At 36.2% G+C, this 20,998-nt stretch overlaps 3 protein-coding genes and 1 long non-coding RNA gene across 12 annotated transcripts in view; 1 reads left to right on the plus strand and 3 right to left on the minus strand.

The window, feature by feature from the left end:
- Lar (tyrosine-protein phosphatase Lar) overlaps positions 1-20,998 on the minus strand; it is a 246,844-nt gene that overhangs the window by 149,247 nt on the left and 76,599 nt on the right. The gene's annotated exons all lie outside the window — the stretch shown is intronic.
- Positions 1-20,998, minus strand: part of mRpL52 (mitochondrial ribosomal protein L52) — a 188,491-nt gene that overhangs the window by 88,396 nt on the left and 79,097 nt on the right. The window lies entirely within an intron of this gene.
- Positions 1-20,998, plus strand: part of LOC136414238 (uncharacterized) — a 154,202-nt gene that overhangs the window by 77,203 nt on the left and 56,001 nt on the right. The window lies entirely within an intron of this gene.
- Positions 14,094-20,998, minus strand: part of LOC136414229 (catalase-like) — a 260,265-nt gene continuing 253,360 nt past the window's right edge. For both annotated transcript variants that reach the window (XM_066398120.1, XM_066398122.1), the window contains exon 9: positions 14,094-14,126. The gene's annotated coding sequence lies outside the window, so the exon portion shown is untranslated. The remainder of the gene's footprint in view (positions 14,127-20,998) is intronic.

Consider the following 20,998-nt stretch of genomic DNA (forward strand, 5'->3'; position numbering starts at 1 on the left):
AAATCAAGCCAGTATGTTTTCGAATCGGATTGCGCTCATTTTCCAGACAAACCTTTGTTAGGACACAAGACTTATGCATACTTGTTTCAACTGCCCCGGAGCTGCTTTAAAAATCCTCAACGAGATAAGCTGGCAAGTTATTTTCTGGCTCATAGAGCTAAATAAGTTCCGTGTGTTAGCAATATATTTTGTTGCTAATGTCTGAAATTATTCGAGTATCTCCAGACGTCGGAGTTCTTCCATAATCTGGATGTGAGTACATACGTCGTCGTAAATATGGATGGGAAAACACAATATACTTAACAATAAATAATGTTCGTGTCGAGAGCACGGAGCAACACAAACGAAGAAAACAAAGATGTTGAAAAGCTTTGGACTCATTTTTCACCCATCAGTAAATTCTCAGTTTTACACAGTAGCGTACCGTGTTTCTCACGGCTTCTAGAAATTTTTCAAAAATAAAAGGTAACATGATACTTCATTTTCCAGGGCCTCGCGATGCGACCCTGTCAGATTGAGTAGACAACTCTTTGAGCTTTGAAAGCCTATGAAACTGACTAGTGTACGTCGGATCCTAAGTTGGAGTTTCGTGAGTCCAAAACCCGATGTCCGAAGAATCTAATTCCTAGTTAACTCGAGAAAACAAATTCTCAAATCATTGCAATTCATCTGGGTCTAAAGTGTCTAAATAAAAAAAATCTATAAAAAACATAGACTGTAAGAATTTTAAGTGAAACGCATTGTAAGATTCCCAATAAAAACTTTTTTCCGGGCAAAACAAACGTCTAACATCAAAACGAACTAGGAATATGATTTTTCGGACATCGGATATTTTGATGACAACGTAAAATGATTAGCTCTATCAAACCCTCTGCATTTCCTGCTTGTATAGAGCAGCACATTTATTGTCAAAATTCAAATAGGTTGATTGAGCATACATAATGATGTCAGCAGTCGTGACACCGTAAACAAATCAACGGAAGCGAGTAACAAATTTTAATCTCAAACGTCATTATATTATGTTAAATTTAATGCCAATTTAATGGCGTAGTTCGTCGGTTGACGTCATCCAGAATGCCATAAGGAATGCTTCTTTGCCAGCTTCTCAATGATAACATACAATGGTCGGCAACGTACCTCATTCTCTGATATTTCCTGAAAAGGAAGCGGGAAACAGAGATTTATTCCTTTCATTTTATGACTCTTTGCCAGATCCTCATGATACGACCCTGATTTTTCTAAATCGGATTGCAGGAGTCGGATTTTTGTAGGCAATTGTGTAGGCTTTCAAATCCTATAAATAGTCTGTAGTGTACCTTACACGCGCAGTTTCAGGAAGTTTTCTAAAACTAAAGTGACAAAAAACGGTTTATATTTTTTTGAAGCCATATTTTTTTAGAGCCCAAAACGAATGAAAATGTCTAAAAAAACCCACCATCCAGAAACTGGCATAGATCAAAAGAAAATTCTTGAATAAAATTTTGGGTATACAAGAATCATTACAGAACAAAACCTCTTTTATGATATCAAGATTTTAGGGAAGCTGAAGTTCACACGGAATTTAGAAAGAAATTCTCAAAAAGACATGTGTGCTATATAATAATATACTGAAAACTTCCAGTAGATCCTCTGGATATAAGGAAAGCTAAGGAATCCCTCGTAAATCTGAACAAATCTTTCGAAAACGAGGTTGGGAGGAGACGGTACCTCCTTCTTGGTTATTATTCGCGCTTTGATAGATTGAACTTAAAAACCTAGAAATCTTTCGGAATCCTCGACTTTTTCAACGGATCAAAAAAAAAAAATCTTTAGAAGATACAAGAAATCCTAAAACGTATATTATATGAAAACTTGAATTGGTACCAGAAAACCTTTCAGAAACCTTCCGCAGAATGGAACAGCTTCAAACTGCAAATAACAACATACCTCTATACCTCTACAAATTCAAAATCGTTCTCCGCACGAAACAGCCGGGGATTCGTAGTAAATTTTTAAAAAAATTTAAAAATGGCAAAAACCCTGGGTTCATTAATTTCAGAACTTCTGAATATTCACGCGAAACAATCATCGAATTTCCCTGACTATTTACGAATGGTTCAAACCTTCGTTTGGAAAATTCGCGACTCATACATTACCTAATTATATCCATGTTAATTTAAAACTAATTAAAACTGTTTGCTTGAACGACGAGAAATGGCAGCCTCATATGGGAAAATAACAATTTTCGCACTCGTTAGGTAAGTACCTATTAAAACTTGTAGTAATATATCTAGAGTGCCGTTGCCGCTGCTGCCGTTGAAGTAGCCAAAAAATTATTAATGCGGCCCATCTGTATCTATTCACGTCACACAATCAAACCAAAGCTGCTGTTGCTGATGTTCATACTTTTTCATCGTTCTAAGTAAGAATTTTAGATAGCAAAGAATTAAGGAATAAACATACTCCTAAGCGGATTATCTTCTTTGCTATTCCTTTTTATCTGTTTTCCGGACACGAAGTCTAACCCAAATCCTGTCGCACACTAAAGTGTAAATCAAGGGAAAGGCTCAAGGATTTCTCCGGATATCTTCTATAATTCCGAGCAATTGCTAACAGTTGTCCTTCTGCGTGTAGTAAAAGTAGAAAATCGATGGAGCCTCCGCTGAAACACACATAACAAGTTTTTAGGCACCAGGTGGCATAAGTGACAAGAGTAGAGATATGCGGTAAAAGCGTCTTTACTAAATAATGGGCATCTTAACGTCGTTATTTACATTTCCTTAATGTACCTTCTTCAATTCCCGCTTTTACTAGACTCTTCCCGTTGTTTTAGCCGGAATATCCCGCTACAGAGTGTATATTTAATTCTTAAATGGATATTTTAGTACTGAGTTTTATGGCTTTATTTACATGCATGCGCTATTAGTTTATTACTACGACGTTATAGGCACGTCAAGGGAGCACTTCAAAGGGTTACGGCTTCTCCGATAGAAAGTTTTCTTCAAATATTTTGTTCCCGTTAAAGGTAATTAAGTCCTTAGTTAAAGGAAGTTTCAGGCCGACGTACATCACCAATTAGCACAACTTGCTTCTAAATTAATTTCGACTTGACGTGTAAATTCCACACTTCGGTTTTCAGATTTCATATTTCAGACGTAAGGGATTTACGTTAATTTAGTTGCTGCAACTGTATAATGGAATTAATATCTTGGGTTTAGGAAGTTTTAGGCCACAATGCCCTTATTAGTTTGGCCAAGTGTAGTTGCACTGGGGAATATTAAATAAATATATCTTACAAATTGACACAACCGAATTTGGTTTTGTGAAGCAATATATATAATTTCTAAGCGTTGTTCAGGACTTATCCTGGGAAAAAGTTGTTGTAAAAAATATTTGTTGCACAAATGAGGTTCGGTGTAGGATTCACATTACTCTCTGTTGACTGAAAAATAGGGATTCAGAATTTCCAAAAATTTCTGACAATTTTTGGAGGAAAATTATCTGCTTTTCGTTACTGTTCAGTCTTTGAGTGCCAATATCGCGGAATCCATAGAGATACCTAAAATAAACTGGAATTAATAGTCTTGATGACTGAGCTTTATTAAAAATCTGCACAAACCGGATCATCTTTTTTTTATGTACGGGGTCTCTTTGAAAAGACTTTTTGAAAAAATATTTTTTAATAAAATCACGGAATATACCTCGATACCTAGAGACGGCGAAAAATTCTGAAAACTGCAATATCACATCTGATTTTTCATTCTCGGAATTGCGTCAAAAGCTCTATAGCTACGTTGTTTATCCTTCACGAATAAAGGTCAAAATTTCTGGATATGTAAACCATCTGGCTATAAAGTTGCTTCAATTGATTTTTCTTCATTTCAAGGATTATAACTTGTAACCTCCAAAGTGAAAAAATTCAGTGGCGTACTTTTTCTGAAATTCAGGTTATGTTTTTTTAGTTCATAACACTTCACTCGCGTACTTTTGGTTTTGATTTGTAATTGGTGTGTTAAAGCTATCTTCGATGCGTCTCCGATGGGGACTCCTGGTAGATTTTTGGAGATATAACTTAAAACATTGTAAACTTATGATTTTGAAAATTAACAAAAATTTTAACTTGCGACTTCTAACGCCCAATTCACCTCTAGGGTTAGGCAATGGATTCTTGAAGATTTAAGAAGCTGTACGTAAAAATTAAGACTTAAAACAAGAACTTGAAACGTTAAAATTTAAATGTGACTAGCGTAGCTTCTCTTCAAACGCATTTGAAAAATTTACTCCGATTTTTAGTCATGTCAAAAATCTTTAAAATTTCAAATGATACTTTTTTTAATTCCCTATCATTACCCTTCTGGTCTTTTACAGATAAAACTGGAAGCTCAGGCTACATAAAAATGTCGTGTAAGTACGAAATTTTGGACTGCACATTGATGTATCTCGAAATTCTCCAAATTGTCAAATCAAAAATTAATATCTTATTTTTGAAGTTGTTAGAAAATTACTTTCGCCCCAACTTTGATTTTTTACGAATAAAATTGGAACTTGCAAGTCGAGTAGAAACGTAATTTGGCTATTAAATGGCGCATAACATACATAGGGGTACTTCAAACTTTCTAAGTGTTAGAAAATTATTATTAATTATTATTTAATTGTAAAACAAGAAGTGATTTTTTTCCAGGAACTACCTTAAACTTCCTTTCACCACATCTCTGATTTGTCACAGATAAAATTAAATTTAAATGAAAATGACCTAATCTTGCAATTTCTAAACCGATCACCCTTTATTTTCATCATAATAATTTTAAATTTAGTGTTGGGACTGCTCCAAATTCGTTTTTCTTTTTTCAGAATTAAAAAAAAAAAATTAAAAAGTTACAGGATATATCCTCAATTTATGGTTATTCATTGGTATCATTCAAAATATTTAAAAATTTATAAAATGAAAAATTGAATGTGTTCTAATGCAAAAGTGGCATTACGGTTTTTAAATCTATTCAGTAATGTTCTTCCACGGTAGTTCACCATAATCAAATATTTTTAGCAACAAAGTCGTGACCATTATCATTAGTGGCTTGGTCATTGTACTCGCATTAATCCGTAAAACACTACAATATTTTTGAAGCATTCAAGTTAAAGTAAATACATAATAGAATACGTGCTAGAATTCTATAGAGCTGTTAAGAAACGATAGAAGATTTATTAATAAAAGTGTTTTAAGCTCTTCGGTAGCTTTTAATTAAATTAAATTTCCGAACGTGGCGCTGTTCTGTGAAAATTTCGCTTTATTAAAACTTTGCTAACGATGCGAGCTGCGGGATTCCTTTGGATATATTTAATTTAAGGCTCCGCATGATTGCGAGATCCACACCTCCGGCTTAAGAACATAAAATCCTATGAGATGGCTCGAATAGTTTAAGTTTCTCGAGAGTAATCAAGCCCTTGCAGTCAGTATTTCAGCTATTTTCCATTTTGTTTGATGGTGTCGACACAACTCGTCATTGTGTGTCTACAAATTCACCTATGAAAGGCAAAAAAAGCACTAATGGCATCATGAGTTACATTTAAAATTAATAACGAAAGGAACAAGTGAATCAAAAAATTTCAACGATGTTAAAATATATTGAGAACTTTTAAAAATCATCCGTCGTTGATGTGAAACTTTAATAGATATTTAAACTATATTCGAGATTAGATTTGAAACGGTGTTACGCGGTGCATGTAATGATATTGGGCGCATTCAGGGAACAGATGCGCTACAGTGCTGATTTAAAGCGGTAAAATGTATTCCGTCGCAAATCTGGAACTCTGAATCTTCAATTTTTACCAGATCTAGGAAACAAATAGCAGTCAGCCAATTTAAACTTCGAATGCGGCAGCACCCAACCGCCGTGAATTCCCTGAACGCGTCCACTCTTGCGACTGCTGCCGCTGCTGACGACGATGATAATAATAATGATGATGATGATGACGACAATGCCGCTGCTGATCCAGTCCTATACGATCTAACGAATGAATAAAATTCCTCGTCCGAATCTACAAACGCATGCCGGACATACACCATTTAACATATTTTTGCACGAGTAATGCGACACTCTGACACATAAAATCCACTTCAAAAAGTGTTGGATTCAACATCAGAGACATGAACATCGGTCAAGCACAAACAAAGGCCTCTTTAGCAATAAAAATCTGGCGTCAAGCATAAAATAAACATAACCGAAACTGCGCGATAAGATGATGACAAACGTTCCATTTTTGACGTTCGGAAATCGTTTAACATATTTAAAGGGCTTGCGCATAATGCCCTTCAGGTGGAGGCACGTTCGCTGCTCATTGCGTCACGTGTGCGATTCATATTGGCACGTCAAAAGGCGAGGCCCTAAATACGCGAAAAATATTCATTGGCGGTGACGATGTATGAGCATAGTTATTGAGTTTTCGTGGGTTTTTATGCCTCCGATTTGTCCTTGTCAACGAGTTGTTTTATCAACGAGTATTGGTAATTTTTGAATGGATCGAGGCCATTTTGTGTTTTCCTCATAAGGCTAGGTAGAATCTCTAAGGCCCGAACATATTAGGGAAATTTAGTAGGTAAAATTGAGCCAGGGATAAACCCGGGTCCCTTACAAGAACACCGCATTATAACGTAATATTTTCTACTATAATGGTTGCACTAACGACACAGCCCAGCGTTGAGATCGGCTCCCCTGATGGCGTTTTATCTTCATTGACTTGATGCATATCTCAGACTATCGGCTAACTTTAACGTTAAGCTAGACAAATGCTAGATATTCGCGTCATAAAATAAAATCGGATGTTAGTCCGAAACCAAAGCAGCCGAAGGAAAAACCGTCGGAGTATTTGGCCCCTAGGGGCTCATAAAATTCGCTCGGTCGGTCGAAGCGCAGATTAGCACCGGCCCGAGCCTGATGCATATTTCATTCCAGGGGGACTTCTCGCTATTATTGTCACCTTTTGGCCGGGAAGCTCCATCATGGAGCTTTACCGAAAAGACACTTAAAAGTCCGCCATTCCCGACGGCGCTGCTGGGACTACTACACCAAGTCGTTTCTCGGTATTGGCTTTATTTTACATAATGTGCCGAAGCTTTTCTTTATAATGTGGTTGGACCTTTTTTAGATTTCCAATCCGTTTGTCCTATATGGATTCGTTCGATAGTGCAGAGAGATGGAAAGTGATGGTAATAATGGAGACATTCCCTGGCTTTCGGACGGGAATGGGGAGAGGCAATAATAACTTTAAAATATCGTACGTTACGTCCCACATTAACTGTCTCGTAAATCGATTCTGGACATCTGTAGGACGTTGGTTTTTCGCGCATTTAAATTTTCTGGAAACAGCCGAATCCTAAAGCGAGTTAACCTACCATGGGACGGTATCGAAATGTGCCCCGTTCCCATCATAAAATATTCTAGAGGTACATAAAACCAAACCACAAGCTTTTCCCCAATATATCCTACCTACAAAGGTCCTGCGCTGGATTGTGCACCGCAGAAGAAAATGTTAAAATAACTCGGTCTTCATTAATACCGCCACCGAGAATATTCCACCAAAACCATGGAAATCCTCGAACAACACAATATGTCGACATCCATCAACCCCTTTCGTCGAATTTCACGCACTAATACGTTTCCATCTTTTTTTCCGCGGCGTGGGCTTTTTATCACGTTATTTTCTGATAAATACGGAATCATAAAAGATCAGCCAGTGACGTGTATCAAAGCAGGAGAGATCCTCCCCTATATTTTACTTTAAAGCCCCGAGAGAAGTTATTTTTGAAACATCAATGGAAATCGTGAATAACGAAGAAGGACAAAGTGACGGCAAAAATTGAGGTTGGCCAATTCGTTTGGGAATTTTTCTAGCATGGATGTATTTAGTGATAATTATGTTTAATAGAGGTCCCTGTGGTAAGGAAAAATAAATAAAACATGGAAAAGTAAACGGAGGAATAAGAATCGGAGAACAAATATTTACATTTCAAAGGAAGTCTTGTGTGCACAACGGTCCTTAAAATAATATCAAAAATTACATTTTATCAGTAAATTTGTTATTAAATCTAGTCCTATGCTTATAAGAGTAAAACACAATAGCACTTTAGAGGTCTTTTGCATGAGAGCACTTCTATTTATAATAATTTAAACATAAAGTCTATTAAAGCGATAGCATCGCCACTAGGTTAGAGAGAATAGCATTTTCCGGTGTGAGATTAGAGTTTGCTTAATGTAGTTTAAAGTTATTTTACTTAGATAGTACACTGGAAGAAGCGTGATTTAAAAATTTGTTTACTATTGTGCATTTTGCGAGGAATCGATTTCTAGTAATCTCATCGAAGGCTGTTAATTTGATCAGACTTAATTAGGGCTGTCAATGTTTTTATATCCGCGCTAAACACCGTAAAGAAAACAAAGTATTAAAGGAACTCCTTAAAGTGATCGTAAAACCGCTTAAGACCCTTATATCGGGTTTAATAAACACGTTTTATCGTGCCCCGACCGGAAAATAAACGACTTGCTAGATCTTAATTGGCTTAATTTAATGAGAGAGCACATTCTGTTGGCCGCGAAATATACGAGCGAGACTATCCACCCATTTCTAATAAGCCGACGTGCATTTCGAATGATTTAAGTAAGGGTCAAAATATGGTAATGTCCGGCAGGAATTCCTAGATGCATTCGCTATAAAATAGCACTGGGGCCGGCCACGGACCATCTATTGGCCGCAAATTTAGCCCGATCGCGTTGTATTCAGGGATTTCCATCAGTTTTATTGCTGATTTATTCGATCCGGACTCAGTTTACATGGTTCAGAACGTTCTACCTGATTGCGGACAGATTTGTCCTTCCTTTGGTTACCTAGACGATAAAGCTATTCCGTTCTTTCAAGAAAACCTAAAAAAATAACCTAAATTGACGCTACATTTTTTAGCTTTGAGAAAGTCCAAATGTGGGTCGACAATTTACTAACTCTGCGGGTTAATATATCAAACTTATGGTATCTTTACGAACAAGATATTTTTCATGTAGCAGACAAAACCGAACCGAAGTACTGCCGGCTTCTCGCCATGCCCACGGAAAATATCAGCTTGGTAACTTGCCGGGACCTCCATGTATTACACTTAAGGACGCTTCAGTTAAAACCGAAAGATTTCTCGATTTTTTCATTAGAAAATTTATTACGCCTATTTGTAGTAGTCGAATATTTTACTCATCTAAATCTGGGCGTTCAAATACGACAAATATTTGAATAACAGTCAAATTCTCGATAGCTTTAATAACTTCGAAGACATCCCTAGAAATTACCAGTATCTTCTTAACGTTCCCCGGGACAATTAAGTCTTCAGATCCTTCTGTGGTCCGGTAGAGACATCTTTAGAAATTTTGAAAGCATTTTATATCCTCAAGATATTGAAACACTTCCTAGAAATTATTAGTAACTTAGTAACTTCTCTAAACTTGAAAATTCCCAAGAAAATTGAGGGTCTCTTTTGGGACGATAAATTACTGAAGGTTCCAGGAGACTGTTCGGATATCTTTAAACCCAATCAAGTCCCGGAAAGCTTTAAGACCTTCTAAAAGGCATTTTTAGCTTAGCACCGACGTTAATTGAATTGATCAGGAATTCACCAAACTCTTCAAAATAATTAAGAGACTTCTGAGGTATAGTTTTTATTACAGATTTTGTCCTAAAAGTTTCTGAACCTCTGGCAATTTATGTTTTATTTGATCAGATCCTTCTTTAAATTTGGGATCTCTCCATTCGCATTAAACGTCCTTAGAAATACTTGGGTGTTCTAAGAAGTCCTCGACAGCTTTAAGATTTCCCTCCTTTGATAACAACTAGTTTAAATTGGAGAATTTCCCAAGAAATCGATATATTCGAGTAATTCGAATGATTTAGATATTCGAATTGCTGAATGGCACAGTACATCACAGTGTTCGAATTTTAAGGTGTAGATTGATTGTGTAGGAAGGAAATATTTTCACGATTTTAATCCTTAAGTGCACTATTATTTGGTTTCTGTTGAGATTTCGTTAATACATCAATGAAAATTATTTTTAGTTAGGAAAAGTAATTTAAAAAATCCAGCAGTGCTGTTTACAAAAAAGAGTTTGATGCCAAATGGCTACAACATGCTTTTAAATAAGGATTAAATCAATGATAAAACTTGTTTAAACCGTCATTAGGTTAAGCCTGCAATTTTTAGCGTTTACGCAGAAGCAGGAACAATGAATATGAAATAAGTAATAAAATTACAAAACGGAAATTTGCAAGCCAATCTGCTTTGCAGTTATTCCATTATTATGTCCATTAATCGGTTGCAATTAATTATTACACATAGGCGGAGGACGAAATTGAGCATAAATAGCCGCCAAAATAAAGCGGACAATTGAAGAAATTAAGTAAAAAAAATTATTTTCCTTTTGACATGCAGTGTACTTTAACGTCGGTAGGAGTATTAGTTCTCCAAGTAGTTGTTTCTGTTTGCCTCCTCTAATTATTTTCAGCCCTACCTTCTATTACAATTAATGGTATGTCCGCAAACCACAGTTTCTTGCACATTTTCATTTTGCAACTTTTAATTCGCCCACATTGATTTTTGCTCTATATTTCCTAAGCTTTTTTTATGATAACTTTGATAGTTCCAAAAGGTGGATGAATGTCAAAGATAATTTTAAATTTTATTACTCATATTACGTTAGGGAATCGATACTCGAATTAACCTATAGAAAATTATTTTACTGTCACTCTGTTCCAAATTGGGCGAGCTTTTTTTATCCATTGATTCCATATGTTAACCTTGGCCCACATTTCGAAACTAAGTCAGTTTTTTTATAATTCTTCTTTTTTAAATTATAAATTTAATTTTTCCAATTATTTGCTTTTTTGCTTGGTGTTGTGGTAATGTCTCTCCAATTTCATTCCTCATATTCACTGTACGTACTTGTGTAAACGCTAAGAATTCCAAATTTAAACTATTTCTCGCAAAAATTGAATCTTCTATTCAATATTTAGTTTTGTTTCCACATCAGTCCACTCAATTTTGTGTCGTTGCCAGTGTTCTGAGAGCCACATTATGTATGTGCTATTAACTTTAAATGAAAGCTAATTTCCATAAAAACATTGAAATAGAAGCTTAGAATTGGTCAAGCTCTTTGTTTCTACGGAAACTAACTTTTAAGCACTCCTTAACTTCTAACATCAGTTTCCTATCCAATAAAAATAATTTTCTAAAAAAGCGTCATTGTTTTTACATATCTGGGTGTAATTATGCGATTCGAAGCAAAATATGGAATATCGTATAAACACTTATTGCTGATGTTACTGTTACATTTTTATGTTGGTCTTTACCTACAATGACAATAATGAAAACCGATCTAAATCATTACTCACTAGAAATTGTGTAATCCTGAATACGTTGCTATTTCACAACGTTCTTGAAGCATTATGTCTGGAATACATCCATACCAACTCGTGGTATTAACTGCCTTTGAAATGAAATAATCTGAGTGACTTTTTATGCCTTTTCAACGTCTGCTGGACGTCGGGCGGTTTCAATAACGGTGCTTTCTCGACCCCGCATGATCGGTCAGTGTTCATAATTCGTGAGGACGTGACCCACACTCGAATCGGGTGCATTTTCTGCGGACCGACAGGAAGCATGTTTTAATAATCGATTTTAATGTAAAAGTCGAGTTTCTCCATACACTCCTCAACGAGGTTTATTTGTGTTTTATTGCAGTTGAAAAATGCGGGCCTCAATTGTGACGAAAGGAGAAAATTTTGATTAATCCTCGGAGGGAGGATTTGTCTTGTCGAGGGGACTTAGGGGATGACACCTCCTTTGAACGTTTAAGAAAAACAACCTTTCGGGGTCTATAATAATGGAAAAATTAATACGTCCGCAGCGTTTCTCACACTAATCCAAACATCGGGATATTTGCGTACGTTTCAGCAAAATTCCGACGTATTCCGGGCAAAGCCCGGATTTGGTGTTTACCGAAAATTAAATGGCTATATAGAAATTTTTGGTCTGGTCACGTCTCGGCCTATTTACATTACAAATCATATTCCCTGGGTTTATTGGCGTAATGAAAATAAACGTTTTATGATCTGACCATTACTTTAGCGCCCTCCAGTGAGGCGGAGAAAAATTTACCGCTCGTATAAAAAGAGATTTGAATAAAGGAAAATTACGAGTTAATTTTTGTTTGATGGTAGTTTCGCAGATTCGGAGTTTACGAGAGGTGATGGTGCTGTAATCTTCTAGTTGAGCAGAAGTTCTATTATTGTTGAGCGAATGGCTTTTGTGCACAGTTTATACGATTATGCTACGTTTTTAATATTTTTCTAGTTTCTCTTAGGAGTTGCGACCCATAATCTTTGGTACCAATCTGAAGATGCTCATACTCAGGGGGAAAACTTTCTCCTGGTTTATATATAACCTCACTTGAAAACATTTGCACATTCAGCGAGCCTGGGGTACGTATGTGAATTATTCGAATGTTCCAATAAACTGCACCCTAAAATACGAACATTTTTAAATTAATAATTGGGACATCTAGTCGAATTAATCACATATAACAGTCGACTACGTATCTCTCAAAAAGGTTCGAATATTTTTCAATTTTTTTGGGGAATTCCCAAATTCAGTTAATAAAAAATTCTAGAAAGTTCTTAAAGCTCTCGAAGACTAGATAAATGATACAAAACATGTCAACGATTTGAAAAAATCTCCAAGAACCTCAGAAGCCCGAAAATTAGTAAATTTCATGGGCAGTTTTCACAATTTGAGTTACTTACTGAACTTATAATATTCTTTTATAAAACTTTCGGGATTCACACTATGAAGGGCGTGTACCGAGGAAACAACTTAGTAGATCATTTTACAGATTTTTTTCAAGATGTCAGCGTCATGCTATTCCAGTGAAACTTGAAAGTAAAATTATCTCAAAAATCAAAGGAGTAGCAGTAACCATTAATAAATTGAATAAGCGATATACTTTATTCCGGCTTTCATGACCTTTCAATGAGTAATGTGTCTCATATAATGTCTATCTTTGGGCAGAGAAACGATGGCATATTTGTACCTGCGATAAGTCAATTTTGAGTAAATTTTAAAAGTGATGGATGTCCCTAAAATGAGGTAAAAAGAGTTAGAGTAACGCACCTTATCGTTTTATTAGGTATCTGAGATTTTGGAACAAACTCTTTTATTGGTAATCTACTGTAGGCCTTGCTTTAACACTGAAAAATTACTAACTTCTGAACTGAACGTGAGCTGTAAAACCCTCTAAAATAGCGGAAACTCAATTTAATTTCTACGCAATCAATCTATACCTTAAAATCAATATATACTACGATTTGGGCTAGGAATTTTCCAATAACAACTAGCCGATGTTGCCTGCTGCTGCTGATGGAAATTAATAAAGGAATATACACATTTCAATACTTCTACGTTCACAAATGTTGCTAAGACCAGTCTCAATCACTCTTACATCAATCTCCACACCAAAAGAGGCCAGCGATCATAATACAACAATGAGGAGTATTATCCAAATGCAGGGTCTATTTTTCACGCGTTTACGCTTTGTTGGATTCCGGTATATTTAGCTTTGTATTCCCGACTTGGAGATCATTTATAACCAATTTCGGGCACAATGTAATGGAGATAAGAAGAAAAATTTCTTTGGCATGTCTGTGGAATAAAAAATAGAGCACACTCGACCGTAATAATGGTATTTGCTTAAGAACGCGTGAGATTTTCAATGGTGTAGCAGAAAAGAGAGATAAAGGTTCGTGTTTCATTATGGAACACAAGCTAGTTAGGATAGACAGTAAACTGTTGAATATACGCGACGTCCGAAGTCGATAAATCATTGTGTCGCAAAAGGGGCGACAGTTGGGGCAAATCTGTCGCCCGATGAGAAATATGGCGCCGATTAAAACTATTAATGACCATCAACGGGGTGCGTCATCGACAACTATTGGGAATTTCGAGATTAATGCACTCCACTCGGAATATTTGCTCATTCACGGTAGGACCACAGAAAATTTTGTCAGTCAAATTTAGTCAGCAATGTATTTCGAAAAAATCATACAAAAAAATGCATTCAATATTACTTTTAAAAAAGGGGGTTAAGTGTAAACGGTAAGTACCTACTTTTATAGGAAAACCAGATTATAAAATGTGAATTCAGTCCATATAATGCATCTGGTGCTGATGGCATAATCTCTGAAATGCTGCAGAAGGCTCGACACAATGCTGCCATTTATCGCTAATTCGTATGTTTGAGACTAATGGTGCTACAACATAGCCAAAAAAGTGTTTTAACAAATGATCCAGAAAAAGTGGATGTGGCATTGTTTTTTCGCAGTGCCGTCCGATTTTTTTAATAAATTAAGGAAACCACCAGAAACAAATCAGGGCCGAGGGTGGCTATCCGCAGGCACTTGACGAATATCTGGCAACAAAGTAATGCTGCCATCTGGGTACCAATACATGGCGGCTTTCAGTTAAAAAACAGAACCACTTTTAGAGGAACGCCGGCAATTGTTTATCACATCTAGCCCTTCTGGCTCATTGAGGGAAGAGATAAGATCTTTCGTCGTTGGCATTTACTGCGGTAATCACACCCAGAGTGTCCTACGAAGACATGGTTTGGAGGGCAGCGATGGATGAGTTCTGTTACGTACTGAAATTGACGAGACTACAAAGAGTGGTCTTCTGGCTGACTATTGCCGGTGCCTTCGGGATCACATCGGAAAAGGCGCAATCGTCATGCTGGGTAGCCGGACCTTCCAATCTGCCTTCGTTAAGAGTATTAAGTATACAATCCCGTCATCCTTGTATTAGTCTTTAAAAACATTAAATTTTCAAAATTAATACACTCGATCCGTGAGACTCACTCGTGTAAGAGTCTTTCCAGAAAATATTTAATATTTGTTAATTTATCGCCTCAACTTTATACTTAACCCAGTTATTTCAAGCGGGCGTAAGCTCAACTTGAAAATACGGTTGCTGTTGCTTGAGGGCAACACAACGATTTATCATCCGCGATAAATCAAGTGCTTCCTCAAAATTAAAAAACCTAATGGCACGAATTTTTCATCCGGGTTAATCTCCGAAATACAACTTCATAGTTTCTGCTGACTTACAAAATTAAAACTTTACGAGATATGATTTACGGTGCGGCAATTTCAGGATTTCAGCGGTCCCCCTCCCCCCACCCCCCTGACTTTATTACCCTCATATATTTAAACTGAGTTAATAAAAAATATCTAAAAGATACCTCTACCAAAATCCGACCCAATATAGGAATGAATATTTTCGACATTTTTAAGTTAGATGACACGGCAGAGGCGTGCCAATGTTTCTTGTAATAAACGCATAAAATGAACTAAAACTTTCCTCCGTCGCTGCTTCATTCCTCCCACGACCTCTGCAGCTTTACTTGCCAGTATTTTTTAATTAAAATTATTGTATGTAGATAGTTTCATATTTTGAACTAATTTCTTACATTTTAATATTCGATGGTGTTCGTGTACGCTTCTGCGTATAAAGACCTTTCGCCGAGACAAAGAACTTTATTGCAGCTGCGAGAAATCCCTTCAGATTATGAAAAAGGGTCGAACTAAAAGAGTTTAAAATAGGGAAGAAGCCGAAAATATAGGTGCAGTATTTCGGGAAATATTATCATCCCTGGAAAAAATTCCTTTTGCCCCTTTTGCGTTTTATCTCGTCACATTTAAGTAGCCATTAACCGTTAAAAGGTCCTCGTGTAAGTAGTTTAAAGCAACGACTCGAGAGCTCATTAACTTTGAATAAACAAAAAGCCTGGCCCAATTTTCTAGCATATCTAAGCCCATCTAGTCCGTGATTAATATTCTGAGTCAAGATCGCAATAGGGCTGTTTTCCCTAATGCTTCAGTGACGTTTTCATTAAAACATTAACCGTTTGGTTTCATTACCAGCGGTAGTTCGGGAACAAAACCAAAACACCATAACACGGCCATTACCGTAAAGAAAATGGTCTGAAAAAGGGAATCTTCATTTTCGGTTATTACAGGTTTTACAATTTAATGTTAAGCTTAAAATGTTCACGGTTAGTCTTCACTGCAATGCCAAATTATTTTGATTAATTAGGTCGAAATTAATTTCTGTGCTCTTTCTGGTTTATTGGGCTTATCGAGTATCGATTCGAGTTACACAAAGTAAACTTTCATAGCAGTAGAGGATATCTATTTTTATTCGTTTTTCCTCCGGTAAAACTTCCCGAAATTATTGCCCAACTTTTCCAATTGAGTTTTGCTTAATGGGAACCAGAAAAATGTCAAATGCGAGGGAATCTTCCTTGCGTTATCCAATTAAGAATTGAGACTGTGAGTGCGGCGGCGTGCAGACAAACACATTAGCTTTGATTTTATCGAAGAAGCGGGAAAAGCTTTTGGAAGATTTCGGATTAAATACGTACAGTTTCGGAAAATGCTTGTCGACGTGGATGTGTGTGGGGAGAAGGAGTAGTTTATTCCAAATATAATTGGGGCAAAGTAGGACGCAAAGACCTATGAAATGTGACAATCCGTGGGGAGGAAAACACACGCAATTTATAAGACGCAAATTTCAAGCTATTCTTCTAAATAAACATTTCATGTTTTTTACGTGAGAAAGGGACATGCTTCGCCAATGTATTTACGATGAAACGTTGGTTTGAGGTCTCAGTTAATTCCACAAAAAATTGTGTTTACATTGGTTTAAAACCAGTGGCTTTCCACGCCGGAAGCTTAAGGACAACATTTCCGAGTTGTTTACAGATTTCTACCTTTTATAGTTTGAAATAGACGCGTTACGCCGCTGTATCTACGGTAAAACATTGATTTGAGGTTTCGGTTGCTTCCAAAGAGTTGTGATTCATCGAATATATGAATACATGAATATATGAATATTTATTTGAATCTATAATTTTTAAGCTCGATTTTTGAATTTATTGCAAACAGAAATGTTCATTATCCGAAAAGGACCTGCTTAGGACATTGGAACACAAAAACACTGGAACGTTGGTTTGACGTCTCAGCTACTTCCCGAAAGATTTGTGAGTTGATTGGCTAAAAACCAGTGGTCCCACGTAGGCATTTGAATTTATAATGTTTAAACTCGATTTTTGAATTTATAGCAAAAGATATTTTGAAATCTTTGGTATTCATTAGTTTGAGGTATCAATTATCACCGGAAGAATGCTCGTCTTAATTAGCTGAAAAACAGTGGTTATCCGACACGATATTTAAAATTCAAAATTTTTAAGTTTCACAGTTTTTTATCTTAATGGTTTGAAAGTTGCGTGTTCCGCCATTACTTCTATAGTGGAACGCTGATTCAAGGTCTCGGTTTTAATATTTTCACTGGCCCGAAATCAGTCGCTTTCCAAATCGTTTATTTGCAATTTTCGAATAACTTAAAATCTGAAACGGATATTTTTATTTTTTCGTCATTTTGTGCCACGATTTCTGTGGCGAAAACGCTAATTCCGCGCTATATTTAAACATGCTAACACTGACGAAAAAATATGCGCTGCTCTCGATTCATTTTCAACGAGAAAATAAATCGTCAAGTTCAAGACGTAAAACAAACACCTCAGAAAAAGTCTCTCCCTGTTCACAAAACTGTTTTGTTTTCTATAACAATAAAGATTTTAGATTCGTTTAACCGGCCACGTAGGAACGTTCAAGGGGCCGTAGGATAAATTGCGCTCTACTCGTATTTTCTCTTTTCGTATAATTCAGACTGCCGGCACAGTGACGGTTCGTGAAACTAAACTTCTCAACAAGCTTCTGCTTACGGGAATCAATAAATTTTATACGGAAAATGTAAATTTAAGTTAGACTAAATCATTCAAAGATAGTCGTGATTATCCGCGTTCGTTGAGAATAAGAAATAAAGTTCTAGAACATTTTTCCCCGACACTGACTGTGGAACACGGCGTGACCCAAGAAATAAAGTGGACAGCTGTAATGACCATCATATAAATGGTGGCGGTTTTCCGGTTGGTCCCACTGGCAAACCGCGTCTCCAACTTTGGATGTTGAGATGTTAACATCGGACTTGGCTTCGAATTTACGGATATGGCACTCGTGTTTTAATTCCCTTTTAGGACGTTTCCAGATCAATATTAGTGCCGACAGTCTGGTGTATTAACAATTTGTCATTATTTGGCTTATCTTGCTATCCATCCTATCAAATTACCAGGACTAATTTCACTAATTGAATGCCCAGAGGCTTTGATGTAAAGGATGGGATTATACGGCTATAGAACGCCTAAATTATAATGGATATTTGATGTTGCATACTTTCCTTCAGTGGCCGGAACCGTGGAATTAATTCTATCTTTCTTGGAAAATACTGCAAAACTGCTTCATTAATCGGATATTCAACGTTAGAAAGTTTAAATACGCTTTCCGGCGAACGTGCATAATAAATTGTCGCCGTAATTAAATTTTAATATAAAATTGCGGTCTAATAGAATGCAAGAACGAGTATATAACGCAAACTTTCTACGGGTTCATATTATTCGCTGTGTGAGTTTATAATGATGAATCGTGCGGAAACCCTGGAGAACAAAATAGACAAATTAATCAAAACTTTGAGTTCGCCGGTAATTTTATAATCTGTTAGTTGATAGTGCTTTGGAATTTGTTTTATGGTAATTTTTAGATAAATTTAAATAAACGTAATTCAAAATTCATAATTCATTTAAACCTTGTTGTGCTGTATAAGGTCTGTATTGCAAAATTCTGTCCAGGATTTGTTTATGAAACTGTTGACTTCCAAAAACCACCGGCCTACACGTTATCGGCTAGAACTTTGGCTTCAGTGGAATATCGAAATGAGAGGCTATAAAAATCATTATTCGGAAGTGACTATAAATAATGCTCAGCTAGTAGTATGGGTATCTGTGATTTATTAAACCGGATATTAGGCAAATACCGTGTCTATCAACCTGGGTATACCTCGATTTACGCAAAATTGAGGTTTTCTACTTACAGGAATTTTAGTTTTTGTTCATCACAAAATATGGTATGAATTAAAAACAAAAGAGAGAAAGCTTAGCTGCTATCGAGTTAACCTGACATTAACTTGATATTCAGTCAGTGTTACTGAATGCGACTGGCTTCTGATGCTTTAAAATGAGGTCTAGTTATGTTCATTCTCGTGACAAGGAAAATAGCAGTTCAGATATCTCAAGCACAGAGACCACCTTAAAATTTCTTCTATAAGAGTCTAAAATTTCTAATTTCGAAATTCGATGAATTTTTAAATTTCGTATCGAAAAATTCAGCGAATGATCAAAATTTTTCGAGATAAATACTCAGAAAACTTTGACACTTTCAGTCGGTCTGAGGAGATTGAAGAGATCCTCTTTAAAAAAAAAAGCGAAGAGAAATTTCTCCAATTTCGAATTTTTGGACTTTTAGTAGATTTTTACATAAAATAGTATTTTAATTTTTCTAATGTCATGGGAAAGCAATATTCCAGGAATCTTTCTTTGAAATTGTCCTATTTTATTAAAACTTTCCTCACGCTGAAGTAATCAACAATCGTCCCAGGAAGGTGCTTCGAAACTTTCGTGAAAAGTGGACGTTTTTCTTTTAGTTTATGCCCTATTAATATTGTCTGTGTTTCAATTTAAAGTTGGCAGTGTTACCGACTGGGAATATTAAATCGCGTTCCAAGGGATTTTATTAAAAACTTCAGCATCCGTTTCGGAATATTTTAAAAAATTATGCGCGAAAATGAATTTTAAAAGTTTCCAATTAGGGATTTACTTTTTTGCAAGTGCTCTTAATAGAATAGCTCTAATTCCGCTAACATGGAGTTGAATCAAAAGCAAAACTAAATTACATTTCCTTTAATCCATCCAAATGCCCACATTTAGGTGGTCGGAAATAAATAAATGTTTCTGGAGATTACTGAAAAGGACCGTTTGGGAAAATAATCTTGTGGTATTAACAGTTTTATTTATAACATGTGGAAAAGGGTTGAGATGGGGAAAAATCTAGTTAAAACAGAGGCGTACAAAGAACGTTCAGGTTAGTTCAGTTAGAAGGCGAATTTCGATTTGAAAATGTGAGTAATGCGAAAACTTGAAAATAATCATCTCTAGCTCAATAAAATATTTCGAAACTATGTTGTTCAAAAGCCCTAAGTTTCTTTCACATCTTTTGTAATTTAAAATATGGGATTGGAGAGGGTAGCACAGATTTAAAGCAGGGACGTACAAAGACTGCTGCTAAATCCTAAATTTTTTAATATCAGGACTTTCAAAATCCTCGTTTCTAGTGAGATAAAATGTTCGGAACTATGTTACCCGCCCCTGACAAAACTCTGCGCTGCCTGCCTCAACTTTCCTCTAGTTTAAACCGAGACTCAAGATGGTGGGAACCAACTAAGTAGAGAACAGGTGCAGATGGTCGAGTTAACCGGCTAGTTCGGATAAGGGCCAGTTGGAGGGACATATGCACTGCTGGATTTCTACGGCCCAATTTTCTTTCGTGGTCGAATTTCGCCACCTCAATTACCCACACGTGAAGGAAGACTGTCTTGGCAATTATTACTTCTCCGTTTTACTTCAGTTGGATAGCTATACGTATGGAAAGTATATCTGGAAAATTTTAATAATTTTTGGTATATCAGGAATAAAATCTCAATATTCTTGATCGGAACTGGGGACTAGACGCGCTTCATTTCGCAAGTCGTTTCGTAATGAATGCAGGTACCTTCATCAGACTCGTTGATGACTGCTCTAATTCTACAGAAACGGTCAAAATCTGTTTTAAAATAGTCAGAAACCACACCCGTTTCGATTACCAACCATTCCTAAACTGTTCATTTCGTGTGTATGTGACATTATCACATGTGCTGTAATCATGCCTATTACGTATCCCAATGGTCCTTTGACGACATATTAACTTAAAACTTACCAAGAAATGATTGCCACAA

Source organism: Euwallacea similis, chromosome 17 (assembly GCF_039881205.1).
Source record: "Euwallacea similis isolate ESF13 chromosome 17, ESF131.1, whole genome shotgun sequence".
NCBI lineage: Eukaryota > Metazoa > Arthropoda > Insecta > Coleoptera > Curculionidae > Euwallacea > Euwallacea similis.